This window comes from Genypterus blacodes, unplaced genomic scaffold (genome assembly GCF_046128005.1).
Source record: "Genypterus blacodes isolate CSIRO-AG114 ecotype Tasmania unplaced genomic scaffold, CSIRO-AGI_Gbla_v1 ptg000037l_1, whole genome shotgun sequence".
NCBI classification, from domain to species: domain Eukaryota; kingdom Metazoa; phylum Chordata; class Actinopteri; order Ophidiiformes; family Ophidiidae; genus Genypterus; species Genypterus blacodes.
Genome location: NW_027466850.1, coordinates 3,515,925 through 3,534,020, shown reverse-complemented (window position 1 = coordinate 3,534,020; position 18,096 = coordinate 3,515,925).

Here is an 18,096-nt window from a genome sequence, read left to right as displayed (position 1 = left end):
TTGGTGTCCTGGGCCAACTCTCAAGGCTCTGCAGCAGAAAAATGGTGGAGGAAATTTGAGTTTGATATGGAAGCTCTAAAGAAAGTATTTGATGTCAATGGGCATTACAGAACTAAACAGACACCAGAACTAAATGGAGGACATTTAAGAAAGTGTAAACTGCTGTTACTCCGATTTCACACACCGAAGCATATGGCCCCGGTCCTCCAGTGCAGTTAATCTGAACCATCAGTAAGAGGCAGCAACCACTGTCATTTATGTGTTGTTTACTGGTCATGAGAACCAGAATAATGGGAAACTGACAACTATTTTTTGAGTGATTATTGTGTTATTACTTTGCAGCTGAGCAGATTTTCAGAAAATGTAGTCGACCTGAAGAGGTGAGTCCTTATAAATTGTGCTTTAATGCTAGATGTGATTGTTTTGCTCATCATTATGATAACAATGTTTCCTTTGTATTGGTTAGGTTACCTTAAAATTTGCCTGATCAATGTTCTCGTATGGTTTTGGATATTATCCTTCATCTTTTTATTTAAGTTACTATTAAGAAGATGACTTTAGTACTGCCATTTCTGTTCAAACACCAATCCAAAGGACAGGTGTCGTAGCCAACATGACTCCTTTTGTCCAAAGCTCGTTTGCATGTCATGCCCTGCATCGTTTTGAATGCATGATCTCTTGGATGGATGCCAAATTTGTCTCTAATGGAATGTAATTGTGCATATTTAATTTGTCAGTAACCATCAAACATGATTTTGTTTATTTACAGATTGATGTCCCTTTTTACGATAGCATCACGGGGTAATCATTCTACTATCACTTTATTTTTACATTGTACTGTAAACAAGGGTACGGAGGACGAGACCAGTTTCAGGTCCAGTTGTGAAAGAATCAATATTATGATTAGGTATTTATTACACATCAGATAGCAGATATTCAGTTTTCATCACCTAGTGGAAATGCAATCAGCATCGTGAAAAGTAAGCCATTTATTTTTAGTTGTACACATGCTTATGCTTATGTTCAGCAAAGTTCCTCCTGATCTTGGCTCTGGGTGGGTCTTCAAAATGAACTGCCCAACACATATGGTAAGAGCAAAACAGTCTGCAATGGGAGACATCTTGGCAGGGGGTCTGTAGCATTAAAGGAAACTCTCCTCTGCCCTCCCACAAAATAGTTTAGCCATTTTAGCTCATTACATTTATAGTTAATGTTTCGCTGAGGCTCTGGTTTTGTCATAAATTAAGACCCGGGCCATTCTCAGACCTTTGTGTAGCACTGCTTCCTGGTGTATTACTCTAGTAGACGGTCTTGCATTAGGCTGATTGAGCTTGTGTGCGGTGGATTTAATTAGATTTTGTGTGGATGTGTGAGATGCTGCACAGCAAACAAACAATTGTACCTCATTTCTCGGCAGAGCATGAGGAATTCTGCCACCCACCCAGATAACAGCACCACTGACCATGTACTTTTGAAATGGCATTTGGGAGCTTCTCAAATATCCCTCACATCAATCCTCCCCATGTCACTGACTGCCGACTGACTGACTGTGTACGTGACAGAATTTGGCTGCAGCTGTACAAGTGGAGCACGAGCCGGGTGACGAGGCCTTTTGGTGTCAAATCTGTGACAACAGCGCCGTTTGAACTTGCTTGTGTTTCCCTAATTCCTTTCAATTAATTAAGAGAGCTGACAGGTTGATGCATTTGTGTTCTACAAACGCCTCAGCTACAGCATGTGTGTGTACGGGGTTTCGAAAGTCATCTTTTTAAATTCATTATGATTTCCGATCCGTAGTCTGTAATCACCTCTTGGAACAACCACCCACATTCACATATGCAAAAATGAGCGAGAGGAACTATAGGGTTAATATCAGGCCTGTGCATCTCTTTATGGTAAACATTATTCATTTATTTTCTCAGAATATTACCCACATTCCCCAGGCAGCGCTCTGAATCTCAGGCCACTTATTGATTCCATCCCTCCATCTAAAGTCAGGCTTGACCCAGCAACCTTCCAGCAATGACCTCAGTCACCAGCTTCCCACAGTCAAAGCTCAAATACAAACTGAGAAGCTTGCACGCTTCAAAAGGTGATTTAATGCAACACCAATCAGATCTTTAGACTCTACAATGAAAGTGAGTGCTGTACACCATCTTTACATCAATGTGTACTCCAGACCAAATTCTGAACATGGCAACCTATTCTGTAACATGAGTAAGTGAAACTAGATCTGCCGTGCTATTTAAGTTCCTTGTTGCTCTTTTTGTACACAGAAAGTTTACTCCTTTGTAGTGGAATAGCATGTCTTCATGGCACAGACTTGCTGTTTGTGCATCTGTTCACAAAATGGTGCCTGATGAAAGCAGCGACTATGCAGTATGCGTCGCATTTATCGCCATTATGCTCACAGGGGTCGTCCCAGAAAGAAATACAAGCTTGGCTGCTGTTCATCCTCCCTCTATGCTTTCTTCATTTTTCCTCCATGCTTCATTTTTCGGGCCACCTACCTGCTGACAGTCCTCAGTGCTTTCAGCTCTGTTCCTTTCAAGCAGCAGTCTGGTCACACTGTGCCTTGCTTCTAATTTCTTCAAGGTAATAGATCCTTCCAGCAGCGTGTAAGCCTGAGCTAGATGCTCCTCTACCTAGACCCAGTGACTGCCAAAAGCTGTTTAGGCTTTTTTGTATTTGTGGTTTCTCCAAAGACATTGGAGGTTGGGTGGGCGGTGAGGCAGGGGGCAGTGTGAGGGGGGGCATGGAAGAGAGGGAGAGGTTTGAATACTTCTGAGAGAATAATTTGTCCTCATGAAGCAGGTGACAAATGAAGATGAGATAAGTTTTCATGCGAGTCAGCCTGAAATCACCTCACACCTGCCTTCCCAAGTTGAGAGCAACTGCATTATAAATCCAATAATAGTGATTTAGCCCTTAATATTTGAAGAGAAGTTTAATGTTCAGCATCATAATTGATTTTGAGTCATTGTTTATGAAAATAAAGGAGGCGAGACCTCAACCAAAGTGGTGTTTGTGTTTTCTTTCCCAAGAGAGGATGAGATTCAATTAAAACAACAACACTGCATGACTTCATTATGTCAGGTTACTCCACGCATTTTATTAAAAACACACACACCCTGGAGGTAACCTGAAAGAAAAAAGTGTTAATATTAAATCAAATAAAACATTATTTTTATTAAAATCAGCACGTTATGTTGAGAGGCTTGTTTTTCTGCAAATATGTCTAATGAAAGATATGAATAAATGATTAAAAAAGTAATTTCTCAAAGCTCTTTCTGTATTTATGAAAATGGAACAGAAATAAATCATATTTATTGGGCAAAGTTTGACACGTGTTGTCAGGGGTCAAGTGTGAACCACACTGGAATGGAAATGCAGTTATTTGTCATCACATCAGGTGGATCTGGATTACACTTGGTTTTCTTCTGGCTCCTGGTTTTAAGACACAGTTCAACTCAAAAGTGAAAGGTGAAGGGTTAAGCATTGCTGTTGAACTCCCTTGAATCCCATTTTTATCCCATACTGGTATTCAAGTTGCGTGACATGATCTGGAGCGCTGTTGCTTTGTTTCAGGCCACTAACCACCTCAATTAAAGAAGCCGGTTTAATCTCCGTGTCCTCCCCCATCTGTGTTAAGTGTTGCATCATAATTTTAGTTTTAAGGAGCGTCTGAAACATGATCAAGAGAATTACCTAGTGTTCAAACATTCCCAACAGCTGTAAATGCTGATCATAAATAAGGCAACAATCGATTACAAACTGATAGAATTCATATACGTCCAGTATACGACACGATGAAACTTCAAGGTACAGATTTGCTTTGAAACTTGCCCTTTAAATCTTTCTGTATTCCAATGTTACTCACTTTGATTGCTGTCCAAGTTTATATTAGGAGCAGACTTGGTACGAGACAACACAGTTGCACGAAGCCTATAAATGATGCATGTGTGTTTATGGAGGGAAACAGCCCACACAACATCACATCGTGTTGGAACTTAAAGTGAAACCTTGAAGAGACAGATATGACAGACGTCCTTGTGAGGTTTGTCGCTCGTGCCAGTGAAACCTTTTCGTGCCCTGACAGTAAAACGGTCAAAGTTTACATTTAGCAAGCAACCACAGTCGTAAACCTGTCACTCCTAGACAAACAGGCGCACAGTAGGTGTCCTTCTCCAGCAGATTGTCTTACACTGGATGCAACATTCTATTTAGAAGTACCACTTTTACTGATACATCACTGGTTTCATGCGAGGAAAGGTTTGAAAAAAAGGTTTGGTTTGTTTAATTCATTGATTTCACTTTATTAGTCCAATCTAGTCAACTTTATTAATTATTAATTATTTAATTAATCTTTATTACTCCATGGCATTTCTATATCCAATCTAGGATGACAAAAAGGCTTAGTGTTCATGTCCCTTGATGCCGTGTGATCATAAGTACTTAATGCTCAAGCGCACACAGGATTTCACCAGCTACTTAACTTACTTCATCGACATGGAAAGGTAACACCACAGCATGCTCTATTTTTTTGGTGGGACGTCATATCATGTGATCAGGTCTGGGTCTGGGGATGGGCTCAGGCAGGAGGAGGAGGAGGAGGAGGAGGACTGTGCTATATCTGGCTTACTATGATGTCATGAACCGTAAATCACTCACTTTTATATCCGTGCTATACAAAGTGGAATGAGGCCTTGAAAACAGAACATTTTGGATCATAACTGAATGTCAACGTGTTCTAGATATTTGAGTATTTGTCAGTTTCTGTGAAGTTATATATGTATATTATATACTGTATATATTCATAGTACTGTGTGTACGAAGTTTACTGTATTGTGGTTTAATACATATTTAACAGTAAGTATAGATACACTCCCATTTAAATGCGAAATGGTAAATATTAGACATTCAATGAGATAGTACTGTAACTGCACACAGTATCAGGAGCTGAAATATTGTGTTAATAAGCAAGGGCAGTAACAACGTCTCGGTTTTTAAAGACGTGAAAAACAATGCTATGCAAATCTTTAATTTAATGAGGAGCCAACAGTTTGTTGTCCTTTACAGTAGCTGGTGTTCAGTCCTGGCATGCTGCAGTTAACAGATGCTTCCAAATGAGAGATCTCATCTTCATACATGTTAAGTGACAACAGAAACCTGAAATGGTTACAAGTTGGCATGTAGCCATCACATGACTGAAGGGAGACCGTGTCAACTTGTCTACACTAGCACCTCCACCTAAATGAGTTGTATCGGAGACCAAATGAGGTATAAAGTAAGTGGGTGAAAATAAGGCTGAAATAATGTGAGGTTCTAAGAGTACTTGGAGAGGTCTAAGCTTCCAATCAGACTTGAAAAATTTGATTCCAGTGGGGATTAAACTGTTAAGCCAGGCAGTGTTGATTTCCTAGATGAGCGAACTCGGCTGATTGACAGTTGAACAGCGTAAATGGATATGGGGCCAGTTCAGCCTCACGGGTCAGAGGGAAGCCACTGTGACCTCCTGTGACATGTTCAGGTTGGGTCCTACATCCGGAAAATGTTTTTCTATGTGGGCTCATTCATCACGTACAGACATAAACAATGCATACTAAGAGAGAGAAGTTGTTGATTGGGGATTGAATGACATTTCAGCCATTGTACTCATCCTTTGATATAAAACATTGGTTATAATTGAAATGTCTGTAATGAATGGGTTTATAATGATGATAATTAATATCATAATTAATTTCCGGAATAGGTTTCCTAAGGGTTGCTTCTTTAAAAGATCTGGGTGAATTGTAGATTACATAATGACATATTTCAAAGCAGATTACTTTATTAAAGGTTGAGAAGGCTTAAGAATTGTGATTTGTTCTAGAATCTCTGGGTCATCCAAGCTGCCTGAGTCACAATCAGAGGCTTTTTTGGTTTTGGGCGAGTTGGGGGTCAAGGGTTGGGTGGCCTCACTGGAATTCTCTATCCATCATGTGGTTTGGCTGCTTGGCATAACAGATGTCTCTATTTCCAGCCAAGGAAGGACCCATTTCATTTCAGCAAACGTCTTCCCTAAAAATCTCAGGGCCTTGTCTTGGGATTTGTGGATTTCGCTCGAACCATCCCCCTCTCCGTGTGACACACACATTCATGCTCTTTCACACTGAAGTCTCATCCGCTGGCATTCCTTCTCTTCTTTCTCCTGTTACTTGTCTTTCCCCTTGAACATGGTAATAAACCGTGGCGCACACTGTCATGCAACACTCAATAACTCATAAAAGCGCCACCTGTTGCTGCTGCATGTCGGGACGCTTTACTTGGAGCACTGCAAAGTTGGCACTCCACATTCACCCCCACCTTCCAGCCGTCCTTTTACTGGTGACGTGCCCAGTTAATGTAGCTGTGAACGTAGATACATTTCAGAATAGGTACAATTTGACATAAATCATCATTGGAGTGCTCCAGCTAACAGACTGTGCGATTGCAAATTGATTTACTCAAGCGTGTAACTGCTCCATAGGCTTACAATCAGTGTAAGAATGAATTCTGTAAATGTATTTCTGAAACAGATGAAGCAGTGACCCATGTCCTGTCTGCAAATGATGGGACTCCACATTTTACCCCAATGGCTTTTAACTTGGAGCTCATATTGTCTAATAAGTTTGAACTAAACCAACATTATTTACAAGAACCAAAATCTGACTGATCACTTTGTTTACTCATAACATAAATCATCTTTAACTGCTAAAACACATTATGGAGAAAAGTACAAAACTGCAAAACATTTCTATGAAATCTTGAGTTTTTCCCTTCAAACAGATTGGAAGATGGGAATTTGTTTTTATTTTTTTTAAACTTTTCTTGTTTAAGATGTAATGACTCGATGCTAAAAGCAAACATGGATTCTTTGGGGGCAATGAGACGGTAAATGTAGTTGTAACTCCTCATTCCCAATGTAGACCATGGAACAGTCATGGAGGGACATCTGGCATGCTGTGTTGTCTAAACTAAAATGTAAGGTCAGTCATCGTTCGGTGATGGATGTTAATGTGCACACATGTATGGAGGCAGCGTTATTGGAGCCCTGATAAAGGGAGGAGTGATTGTCAGCAGGCTGGTTAGGCGCTCAGATGTCCTCATTTGTGACGGTGATTGGTGACATGGCAGAATGTAAAGAGGACAACCCAAATCCTACATGTCCTTAGGAAAACAGGAGGCGCTGGACTGTTGCTCCTGACCTCCTTGTTCAGTTCAGTTCATTTCGCCGGCCCTCACGGCATAACTATGCAGCTCTGTCAGCTGATGCAGTGTGACTTACAGCAGAGGTGTAATGTTGTTAATGCTCAGCAGGATCAGTGAACTTAACATGGATACGCTGGATTAGTTTCTGCTAAATAAGTTTGCACAGACAAGTGCGCTTAGCAACAGAATTTGACAGAATCATTGGAATTTCACACATGTTGTAAATTGCTTATAATTATAATTAGTCATGTCCTAAACAAACATGGTTATACGGTTTAAAAGGAAGTTGCAGTTTCTCCTCCCCTTGTGTTTCATGGTTGTCCTTTGCTGAGAGAAGCACAAGTGAACACAACCTCGACTGTCTGAGACTTATTAACCTTCCTCCTTTATTCACAGCTAACACCTGTTCCACTTTATGCCATAGTCACACAAAATGTGTATCTTTCTGCAACACAACCTTTGTCCTAACAGCCTACTATACGTAAGTAACAAAAAAGATCCAAGTGACCCAGATATGAAGAATGACCTGAATAAAAAACTGAGGACCATCAATCTTTCCCTGAAGGACTTAATGTATGTACTTAATGTATGTATGTACTTTGACCTTGACCTCACAGCCAGAACCAAACACTGTAGGCCTGAAAGGTTTTCTGTAACTAGGTCAGATTTTAAGAGTTAGTCATTGCATCGCTTTCTAGTCGAGTGCTTATATGCTACAAATGAATGCTCATTATTTTCAGTGCTGTACAACACATACCATACTCAAAAACCGTCCCTAACACAACCAATGCCCCTTTCATACACATTTCTATGTCCCTAGACCAAGATTTTATTCACACAGACAATGTAATTACTTGGGAAGTTGGTATTTGTTATTTAGTTTTCTCTCATTAAGTGGAAGAAGGACTGCCCCGTGGGTTTCTTCCTGTCCTGTCCTGCTTATAAAGTGCTGAATTACACTTTGGCCCAAAGGATGTGACCTGCTGCAGCCTGACTCTTGTGCAGCAATCCAGGAGCACCTTTAGATATCAGAGCTTCCAGCAGATTCCAGCAGCCTTATTTGTTTTCCTGCCGCAGATTCTTTAGTCCTGTGACAACCTCAGTGATGACCCCCCCCCCCCACACACACACACACACACGCACACATTTCCCCCACCTTGCTCCATTGCTGAGTGGTAGTAAAACGTAATGATTCAGTTTGGTTTATGAAATATGTAATTTGCTGTAAACATCAACCCTCTGACACGCTGGGCATTTGTGTGTTTCCTGGCAGAAGGAACATTTGTTTGGAATAAGCAGAGATGTGTGTATTCAGAGGCCAAAGATCGTCATTATGGCTGAACACACAGAGGAAATAGCCCTCACCAAAATACCCGAGTCCCCAATTTGATAAACAAAACAATTAAGGAAGACAAATTCACCAAAGCGTGAAGAAGACCCCTCATTAATCTTCTTGCCAGTGCGGATTTTCAACACTTTAAGTACCTAAACAGAACAAAAACATTCTCAACACACATTTGGTTGCACCAGCTTATGAGAAATTTGTTAATTATTTTTTTCTGGACTTTTACACCAAAAATGAAATAATGGCTTTTTCTTTCACTTTAATAAAACACATCTAGAAAAAAAAGACAAGGTGCAATTTTCACGTTGTATACTTTTTCCGCACAGACTTGTTGATAGGCTGTTGATGGATGGACGGCTCATTGGTTGCTTAGTGTTCTGGTATCGTCTTTTTTGTACGGCACTGAATAGTGTTTTTGAACCTGACACTGTGGAAATGGATCTGTCTGTGTGGATGTAGGTCAGCTAACCCTGGTGGGCAGGGGGAATCAAATACAACCTTGTGTGACCTGTCAGGGTTAAGTCCTAGATTTGGTCAACATTAATTTCCCAGCAGCCTCGTATAACACTTACACACTGAAATGCATGCAGCGCATCAATCAAGAAAGAACTGTTGAACAGAGAGAATGAGGTAAAATTGCACCGGCTGTATTTTTCATCCATATTTGTAGCTCAACAACACTCCAGTAGAGCTGATGTCAAAGTGGATTAATGTATGCATATAACACATTGATCATGAACAAACATAGTCGCTCTGATGTAAATTGTTCATGTTTGATTTTTCGCAGACATGGAGCAGAAACCCATTTGTGTTTTTCTGTGGTTTAAAATAGGTCTGTGAATCTGAGCGGTAGTGAAAACAGCACGCATCAGGTTTCTACCAGGTATAGGAAGGAGAACAAGAAATGAAGATCCATGTGAAAACTATGCAACCACATTGTGTGTTTCTTGTTCAGCTGTTGAGCACACACAGTTCTTTTCAGCCTGTAACATGAACAATTTACATTTAATTGACCTGATTCCTTAAAATACATCATACTGTGTTGGTTGTTGCCACTAGATGGCGCAGTTACACTTTATTGTGTGGCCACTTGCCCTTTGAGTACAGGCCTCACTCAGCACCAGATTAATACATTAGAAATATAGAGTTGTACAGTCATCCAGAGCCCAGTGGTCCAGATTTATAGACCCTGAATTACAGTGCAGGTTTGAGGTATGGCTTCCATTGTGTTGATGCAGGGCTGCGACCATGAAGTATTGATTGCATTATGAAATTTCCTTAGATGATAAGTGGTGTCTTGGAATATGTATATTCATATACAGAAAGACTTCTATTCCTTAATGGCAATCCATTCTTATTGTGCTTCCAGCAAAGTGTGATGACGCAGAGCTGAAACTGAAATGCATACTGAGGGGAAACCTTTCTGTCTACCAATGAGACGTACACAAAGGCTTTGTTTCTCTGTTACATTAGACGTCATGTGGTTAAGTTGGTATTGAAAAAGCGATTTCTGAATTGTATTTAATTAAGATATGTAGATGAGCAGCTGTTATGTTTGTAAGCAGTAAACTTGCTTATGATAAGTGAAGTCATTCATTCCCTTGGTGCTATCAAACAATGCATATTGAACATTGTGAGACGACTACTAAGCATGTCACATGTCGTGTTTTTAAAGAAAACTATTTGAAGCTTTAAAAGTCCTCCAGCCTATCTCTTATTATTGACAAAATTGCTGCCATAGAAACACTCCGGATGCATTTCTCTTCATCTAAGAGCAGTTTGCTGATTGGTGGTGTGTTATACAATACCATGGAGCCCAGGAGAGAAGCCTTCCAACCTACTCTGCAGTCTGCTGAATTCTGTCAAATCTGCATCTACGTTGCTGCTCTGCGCTGTGCATTGTAATTTGGCTTCAAGTACACATTAATGTTTTATGTGCCGAGCGGCAGAAGTACCCTTACACAAAATAGATGCAGTCTATTGACAAATCCTGAGAGAAAACAATATGACAAATTGAATGAAAATAAGACCATAGAAATCTGTGTAATATGTCTTCATTAAGACAATTTATTTCACTGTAAACCTCAAGTTTTGCTTCTTTGGCAATTTTCAAAACACCCCTACTTTATGACACTATAAAGTCGAGGGGGAATAAAAAGGACCTATGGCCTGTAAATGCATGTGGAGTCCATGCCAATACTTTGTTAGTGTCTTTGAAAAATAGTTTATGAAATTTGATTCTACACCATCTGCTCTTATCTTTGGTGGATAGCATGTGATGTACTTGTACTCCATGTAGACTCAATGTAGAATATAGATATTGCACATTGCTTTGTTTACTTTTTTTACTCCTGTGTCATGACTCCTCCTTTACTGCAGCCCTGTACAGATCCTTCACACCAAAATGATGGATGAGCAGTTTATGTAACACAGGGAGCATGACTGTATATGTGAGGCTTTCTCCCCCATCATAGTTCCCTATCTTTCTGGTCTTTAGTTGGCCTGTGTGTAGTCCATGATGCTGATAGATGACCTTACACCACCTCTGCATCCTGCCACAGCTGTTTGGTATATATCACCAGCAACCATAAGTACCAACAAATAAGAGCAGCCAAAGCAGTAATTCATCATGTGATGCTTGACTGTTATATATCTCTCTGTCTCAGTCACCATAACTCTTTCTCATGGTAGCTGTTTGAGCACTGCAGTGTTAGTTGCGACAGGAGCGATAACTCTGCTGTAATAATGGACTTGTGACTGCACATCCATGTTGATAGATGAGCACCCCCCTTGTAAATAAACAACACTACTTTAATAAAAGGTTCTTTCTGCAGGAGAAGTGGTAAAAAAACTTAAGGTCTGAAATCCGTACATACCTCCAGTCAATGCTTGAGGCCTCACAATGCAGAATAATTTGGTGCCCAATGTAGTGCTTGACACTTTCTAGGGGCTCATCTTGACCTCAGCTTACCGGAGGTCGACTTTATGAATCATAGATGTTTTCATATGAAAGTGTTCATGTATGCAGTAATTTTAGTATTCATTTATGCTCGGAAAACTTTAACCCCCTGGAGTCAGTTTGGCATATTTGACTTCACACCTGATATGCTGCACTCTAAAGGCAAAACCCAGTCAGAATAGGAGCTAAGATTAGGTCTTCAGATTCCTGCCCATTTTAGAAACCAATAGTGCCCCTATGAATTTAAGGAGGGACTATTGAGGTAATGGTGATGGCACTGCAAGATTCTTATGTATACAAGAGAACATAATCACCATGTTTTTGGACGAAGGTGAACAGGGCATTATTTTGGCAAAGTCTTTGTTTTAATGTCTCCCATTGACCTGGGTACCCTGAAATCACTCTGTACCATTACATTTCACCAGTCCTACAAGGTAACATTATTCTTTAGTAGGACAAAGAATTGTGACCATCATTTAGGCTAATATTTTACAGTACCCATCTGAGGCTTTCGTCGCATGAATGCCATATATGGTCCTGTAGCTGTTGGGCTGTCTGATAAGCCCCACAGAAACGTCCCCGGGAGACACTTCCCTGGTCCGCCTCTGGCAGTGGATCAGGTAAAGAAAAGGGCAATTGGGAACTAGCTGAGAAATCAGATGACCTTTTGTTGCTTGTCAACCCTGTCAAGCAGTTCAAGCATGCAAATGATCTTTGGAGTATTGGAGTAAGTGCCATAAGTACAGTGATAGATGCGGTACTGCTTGTGAAAATACAGACCTTACAAGAAATCAAAGAATACGACAGCTACTGACCGGCACCTTCTACCTGTTTAGACCTCATTGAGAAACCTTGTCTGAGCTGTGATGGATTGCCAGTTTCGGAGATTAATCGGCTTTGGAACAAATTAAGAAAAGCGGAAAACCTCACAAGTGGTTTAACTGTGAGCAGAGTTACTCATTAATACTTTCTGCTGTCTGGGCTTTTTCAGACCACAGAAAGAGCCAATATGGAAGAAAAAAACAAATATGTTTGTGCAGTCTATCACCTTCCATCATAACTCCTATTCATCCTGCAGTCTAAATGATCAAACCCCAAGCTTTGTTCAATGGAGTAAGCTTTTCAACCGTTTGTTCAGTATAAAGTTACAAAGTAAAAATAGCCAAAAAGTAAAAGAAAGATAGAAGATGTTATTATTATATTTGTGTTCATCTTAATCACATATTTTTATTCTATGAACTCAGTACTTTGAAGATCAATCTTAGATGTTCTATTTAACATCCAAGCATCTATCAAAGGTGTGTAACTGAGGCCAGCACATAGGTCAGTGGGTAAGATGCTTTGAAATTGAAATACTGGCAGAGAAAACAATAATCTCTTCAGGCCCTGAAGTGTAGGATTTATCAAACAAGCTTCCCTAAAATCTAACATTCCACTGTTTTATTTTGCACCTTTGACAACTGGAGCCCTCTGCTTGTGAAATTGGCTTTGGCTTATTGTTCCACTATGCAATTAGTGGCACTCAAGCAAAATAGGCTGAACTACCCTCAGTGTATTCCACTACATTACTGTGTTAGTAGTGAGTGGGCATCAGGCTGTCAGATTTTTTATTTTATTTATTTTTTATACTTAGGTGTGAAATGTTTGCTGTAAATATGATGTAAGAACTGTACTGAGTGTGTCTGCGGTAATGGGGATGGGTTTTGTGATAAAGCAAAATAGGCTGTTTGTGTTAATGGAGACATGTAGGGCCTTTTGTTATTTTCATTCGTTTTCATAGTGGACTGTACTGGGGACTGATGAAGGTCAATCAAAGTTGTGTTAAGTGAGCATCCAGTAAGCCAACGCACAGGGCTGAGGTTTCATCTTGATTGGTCCTGAACTTCCATAATATTGGCACAGCAGTGCTGCAAAAAGGAGGAAAGAGAAGAGTTTTGACCTGAACACAGAAATCAGTATCAGTATCATTTGTTCCCTTTTTAAATATCAGAGAAATCAGGATTAAGTTGCCCTCCTTCAGGTCTGTAATGACTTAAAGCAATAACGTCTCTATACATCACAAATATTACCAACACTCTGACCCTAATCTGGATAAGGTATTATTACCACCCCACTTCACTGCAGAATCAAAAGTTCAATTATTGGCTCCATTGAGGGCAATTGGACAGCAATTTGTGAGGAGGGGGACAGTGTTACTCATTCTCTCCCACTTATGTCTGTAGATTATGAGTCACGAGTCCATCTGATGAGGTTCAATCATCCTACTGAACATGCAAAATGGAGGTGCACTTTCCGCTTGTGTTGTTTGCCTCCTGCTATGAGCCTCCAGTCATTAGAGCAGAGTGAAAGCATTTTGTCAGCTTCAAGGTCTCATGATTGGACTAAAACAAAAGCAGCAGGAAGATACTCCACATAACTGACAGGCAGTACAATAGAATGTTCAAACACCTGCAGGCTGTTAAGAGAATGGATTCACACTATTAGTCACTTAAATATAATACAGTTAATTTCTGTCTTTATTAAAGATCCCAGTGTGGATACGGACACAACACTGTATGCAAATCACCACCAATAAAAGTTGTACAGGAAATAACAATTACAACGCAAAGAAGCAACAGAGGCCGACTAGTTTTATATTAAACAAAGAAATAGAGCTTTATTCCTTTCACTAAAGGAAAGGATGTTAGATACTACAGATATGAAAACTAGTGAATTATTTCTATGGTCCCTGTTCAGTTTAAAAGCAGTATTGCAGTACATTTTGTAAACATAAAGCCACATGTGTAAAAAAAAAAAAAAGTGTCTCAGTCCATAAATGAAACTGCTGATCTCAGCATCTATTCAGCTGAATCAGCATTTTCTGAGCTTCATGTCACAGGTGTAAGTTGTCTCAGTGTATCTCAGTCTGAATCTAAATCAGAATTGGATCATAGAACACACATGGTTTTACTGTTATCAAGTAAGAAATGTTTGAGATGAGATTTTGGCAAATTACGACTATAATTGAGATCATTTGCTGGCAAACAAACCTTGGTGAAAGGAATACAATGGCCCAGATACACATGCTCATACTTGGTGAATTGTATTACCCCAACACGTTGTTTGCGGTAACAATCTGGGATGACAGGTTTGAGCAATCAGACACAAACATCATTGATTTACTAATCTATTTACACACAGACTGCTTTTCAAACCACTAGTGAGTTATTTATAATCTATAACCTCTAATTGGACAGTAACGATGCATTCAGGGGACTGGCTGTAATCTATCTCTGCTATCAGCAGTAAGCATACATGCTGCAGTGTGTGCTTAAGTGTTGTGGCTGACTGCTGATGTGCGTGTGTCACCTGTCAATTAGTGTCCATTAGGCTTAGCATTGCTGCCTGTCATTAACATAGCAGCTAATATGTTGGAGCGGGAGAAAGTCATAATAGGCAGTGATGAAACGGACAAAAAGGGATGGGAACCTTTTTTCCTCTGCCTGGGAGCAAATAAGTCCAAGCATTCTTGACTCTTACTTTGCACTCAAGTTCTTAAATATCTATTGGCAGAATCATTTCCAGGCGAAACCCAGACAGACGGACTGTCGGAAAAATGTGTCAGTTGTCACACTTCATAAGACCGGAGTGGAGTGAGCTTCAGTGATTTCCTCCACTGTTTAAACGTTGAGATGTATACAGAGAGCATTTCTGCATTCATTTGTCTTGAGTCTTGGTTCAGAATTCTGAGAGATTTGTTTGGTTTTGAAAGTGTGGGTTTCAGATACAGTAGTTCTTAAATCAGTTTGACTGTACAATACTGCTCTGAATCTTTGAAAAGCTGAAGATCACGGTCCTAAATCGGGCTCATCAATACACTTCATGTGACAATGTGTCTCCAAACTCTCCAACCCTATATCTCCTCTTACAATCGTGAACATTTGGTGTATGAAATGTAACTTTCCATCGACCTGCTTCGGGACTCAAATGAACCCAAATAGCTCAATCTGGCACAAATACACTGTTGTTCTTTAGTGTTCATTCCCTGTCCCTTTTAAACTTGAACTTGAAATATGAGGTTGTCGTAAAAGCAACATTTAATTGATAAATGTCTTGTTGGGTGTCATGGCCTAATAGCAAAGCAACACAAAGCAATAGAAAGCATCATAAAAGAAAGTAATCCAAGCGAGGGTCACACAGCATTTTATGTTTGCAGTAGCCAAAAGTGTCCACCCCTCCAAAACATATTGTTGCTTTTCCTGGTGCTACAGTTTGTTTGCTGTGGCTCATTGTTCAGGATTGGCAACATAGATCAACATTCCCCCCCTTACTGTAGACACTATGCAGATGGTGGCTGATAATTAGGAGGCGGAAATATGTCACTTTTTATGAGCTTAGTGTTTTGCTTTGCTGTAGACACGTTGCACAGACGGCACCCCCTTATTCCTCAGGCTTAAGAGACGCGTCACCAAGGACTGATGTGGTTACAATCCTGATTAGAGAGACAGTGTTGTACTCAGAGTGAGGCCTATACCTCCTTCTTGTTAAGGACCTCATCCGAGAACCTAATCAGTTGTTTGCGCAAGGGTTCGATTGGTGTCCAGGATCTCCAATTTCACTATATCCTCATTCCCTCCATGCTGTTTGTTGAGTTTGTATTCCCATGTGAGGGTTGATAGAGACATTGCAGTTTCTCTTATTTTTGTTTTGAGGCGCGTATGAGCTCCCTGTGAAGCCTGAAGGCGACAAATGAAGTCAGACAGAAGGAGACACGTGTGCCAGCGTGTGTTCATCAAGCTTTAAATCTCCAAGCGATTACGTTGGAGACGCCTTGATATGAGACCTTGTGTCAGACCCTCTGCATCACATGGCCCCCTGTGTGCCCAATTGAATTTGTAACATGCTGTTGAGCTCTCTGATTTAAAATTTGCATCGAGGTAAAAAAAAAAAAAAAAGCACTAGTGTCAAAAACAAAAACAAAAAACCCCCAGAAAAGCTCTTGATTCCCAGCAGCAACATCGGTTTAAAGTTTGACACTTGCATTGAAAATATGTAAATGCTTGAGCTGTGTGTAGTGTTCAGTATGGCAGGCTCAGGAGAAACTGTGCTGTTGATCCTGACGTATCAGCAAGCTGTTATTTACTTATCACAAATATATTGGTGTCACAAATTTTGGCAGATATGCAGGAAGAAACTGCTGTACATGAATGATTTTTATTTTTTACCATATTTTACATTTTTTTCTGTGAATTCTTACTTTTTCCTCAATCTTATTTGCTATAATTGTCGTCTTTGATAATAAACTGTTAAACTCTAAAATAGACTGGGTATTGCATCTCGTAACCAATTTTGAAGAATCCCGCATTTGTATAACACAGTTCAGTCAGCTGAGTGCTTCACAAGAATACTAGACATTACAATTACAATTAAGCACCTATAGCTCAAACAGAACACTGAAAGATAGAACATGACAGTTAAAAGAGAGCGAAAAGTCTGGAGGGAACACAAAGACAGTATTTTAAAATGCAAAAATATAGAGACTAGGAAAGCAAATGCAATTTAATAAAAGATGATGGTAAACAGAAAAGGCTGTAGCCCAGATTTAAAAGAGAATAGAGTTGAGTCAAACCATTGACGTCTGCGCCTTACACTGAGTTTATTCCATAAGGCTCCTTTCAGTTTCTACTAGTACTGACCTCAATGAAGAGTAAGCACTGCAGGATTACATGAACTGAAAGATCTAGATGTTTCATAACACCAGAGCAAGTCTGAAATGGAGGTTGAACTGATAGCATTGATGATATAAATACAGTATTGATATCTGTATATCTGTATCGACCTTGAAAACCCAGTGTCACATTGGTAGAGATATTAACTGGCTGTTTTGTTGTTAGATGCTGTCAGTTCATCGCCCTTGTGCCTTTGTGCGCTCATTCAGGCCAGCGTGGGGAAGGCGCACACTGAACATCCCCTGGCCATTTCCTTAGCTTTGTATTTCCTCCTCCCTGAAGCTCAGCCTGCCGGGGCTGTATTGAAGCTCACTGAGATCTAACTCTCAGAGAGAGTTTACAGTGTGGCCGTGAGGAATATTGTCGACCTTGAGTGACTGCACAAGCTATTGTGACTTGGGGCCGGGTGCCACACACATTGGGAGAAGGGCTATCGGCATATTGCACCACTCTTTATTTAAATAATGTATGTATTGGTAGTATAACCATCAAACCTCAAAATGCTGGAACCCGCTATTGCTTGTACAAAACATTTTTAAATTGGGAATGGAATTTTGGGCCTCAGGTTTTGTTTTTGGGAAGATGTTTACCAGTCCCAGGTCCAGTGCATCCCTGACTGACAGCTCTTCCATGGACTTGTCTCATCTTAGAAAGGCAAACTCTGTCAGCTGTTTTGTGAAGTTTTTGTATTTTTGCCGAGTAGGCTCTAGAATGCAGTCAATATCCAGCCATGTCCTATAGTCAGAAATGTATTAAAATTGTCAAAGATAATTCAGAAAAATCTCATACGTGCATGCATATATGAACTGAATCTATGCAGAGAGTCTACAGATGGCAGGAGAAAACACCAGCTT